The sequence below is a fragment of the Gavialis gangeticus genome, unplaced genomic scaffold (genome assembly GCF_001723915.1).
Source record: "Gavialis gangeticus isolate Ggan-Ray unplaced genomic scaffold, GavGan_comp1, whole genome shotgun sequence".
NCBI classification, from domain to species: Eukaryota; Metazoa; Chordata; order Crocodylia; family Gavialidae; genus Gavialis; species Gavialis gangeticus.
The window spans coordinates 69918058-69920492 of record NW_017729004.1 but is presented as its reverse complement, the minus strand read 5'-3'; the positions used below and the strand labels follow the sequence as shown (position 1 = coordinate 69920492).

Sequence of the window (2435 nt, the reverse complement as noted above, 5' to 3'; positions counted from 1 at the left end):
CCCATCCCAGCATGTCTCTCGTCGTGATGTGCCGGTCATGGCACCATGGCACATTTTCTATGATGGTGCCTAAATATGTACATATGAGAACAAATGAAGGCACTGTTCTACAGCGTGTTATATTACAGCATGTATTTACATACATTTATTTATCATGAAGTAGTTGTGTTATTCTTTGTTATAACTTTATAGGGAAGTAAAATATTGTATAAGACAGATATTAGTATTATAACAGTGTCAGAAAAAGAGACTTGGAGAAAAGTTAGCAACAAGCTTAAAAAAGAAGTTGATTTCTTATATAAGCTATTAATAGTGCATTATCTTCATAATCATGTAAATGATATTTTTACATGTAGGAATATGCTGAAACCAAATAAAAAAGCTTGATACTCTGTGCACTATTTAGTTGTTTTCATTTTATGTATGTAGGAACCCAGAGTGCTGCCAAAATACTAGGCTGCCTATAGACATGCTGTTTCATGTTCTAATTAGAATGCGTCAGAACAGACTCCAGCAGATTGAGTCTGCTCCACACTCTAATTAGAATGCTCCAGTGTCACCTCACCGTCACAGGTATTATTACCCCCCACATTTCAAAATGGCCACGGGGTACTTTAACTAAACTTCATTGAATAAATAATCTCTTGTTAAAGCACCCCCGTGCTCCCACCCCAAGCCATTTTGAAATGTGGAGGAGGTGGAGGGGTTTATTACAAGTGAAGGGGAGCCATTTTAATTAGAGTGGCTGTCCAGGAACCACTCAAACTAAAATGCCACCCCCACAACCTCCAAGCACATAGGCAGCCGAGAGTCTGAAATGATGCAACTTTGCTGTCAATTTCAAGTGTCATGATTGGTTAGAATAGGTATTTTTCGCCTGCTGAAAATTTAGCAACATTTAAAAATAAATTTTATTTCCATAGCAGTTTCAGTGGAAAACTTTGAATTTTAATAAAACAACAAAAAAGAAGGCCCCATAATTATAGGATCATAGGAAAGTAGGGCTGGTAGGCACCTCATGAGGTCATCTAGTACAGCCCCCTGCTTAAGACAGAATCATCCCTGACTAAACCGTCCCAGGCAGGCATCTGTCAAACCACAATGACTTTGACTATAGCAGTGACTGGAAAAGCAATAGCATACTTATGAATTAAATTAATTACAGAGAACAAAGCTTTCTTGAACCTAATATTCTAAACTTGATGGAACCATTAAAGCCAGTAAGAGCATATGTGGTGAAAAATATTTTTCAAATACACACTGACACAGTTAATGTCACTAGCCTTGGATGGAGGAAACAGGTCAATGTCCCTATCCTACCCATCTCGGAGTGATTTGCAAATTAGAACCATGCAATTAAAGGGACCAGGGAATTGAACCTGGATCTCCCACACCCCTAGCCAGTATCCTATTCAGCACATGAAAACACCTCACAGAACTGACAATAGGACTTCTCAGCACAATTCTGAATTTGTGAAAGTTTTCAGAAAGTCAAAAGTTGCCATAAATGGAATAATCATCTTCCAGTCTACTCTAATAGCTATTTTAAGAGTTTTTGCACAAAGGAACATTATTTCCTTTCCTAATACAAAAATTGATACCACATCATTTGTGAATATGACAGCATTGATCATAAGACTGTAACCTCATGGATTTAACAAGGTATACAGATACTTTCCTTATTAAAATGTCACAGTTGTGAGTTCCTTTATTGTCACAGTTGTGAGTCCCTTGTAGTTGAGGATAATGTTGCCTCAGTTGGGACTGTCAAGTCAAGCAGATGATAGCACAAGCCTAGACATAATAAGCACCTGTGGTCAGCTATGACCACCAACAACAACACTATGCCCATCACTGTTGCTCATCAATTGCTATTGGACTTCTCACCAATACTAGAAGTTGCAGCATTCACTGCATGTGAAATAGTGTTTGTGAAGGAACTGCCCCTGCTACATTTCATCACATTAATCTGGTAGTTGACTAAAATAAGAGATCCAGCAGAATCAAAAGGGCAGTCCATGGCTGTTGAAAAATCCTAAGGCAATGCAGTCTGAATGAGGCAACTAAAGCCCTGCAATAACCTCTTCTCAATGACTAGCACACAACAGTCAACCACCTTGGGTAGCCTTGATGTCATAGGTGCCAACTTTGGTTTTTCCGGTGGGTGCTTTGGCCCTACTTCTGCCCTACTCACATCCACTACCTCACCATGAATCATGGTGCACTGGTTTAATTTCACCTTCCTGTGCAGCCATGTCATGTGCTTCTGCTGCTTACTGGTACCAGCTTGTAAAAGCTTAGTTTTAGGGCAAAATTTTTAACATAATAGATCAAACATGCATCGCATAAAACTAAAATGGCTTATGGATCCTGATCACCCATGGAGTCGGTGCCTATGCTTTATGTAATTGGGTTGCTTCACTAGCTGTGCTATT

The 2435-nt window shown here is 39.2% G+C and overlaps 1 long non-coding RNA gene across 1 annotated transcript in view; it reads right to left on the bottom strand.

Moving 5' to 3' along the window:
• Window positions 1–388, bottom strand: part of LOC109291505 — an 800-nt gene extending 412 nt beyond the window's left edge. The window contains exon 1 of the long non-coding RNA XR_002095873.1: window positions 53–388. This is a non-coding gene — a long non-coding RNA (uncharacterized LOC109291505). The remainder of the gene's footprint in view (window positions 1–52) is intronic.
• Window positions 389–2435: the final 2047 nt, after the last annotated feature.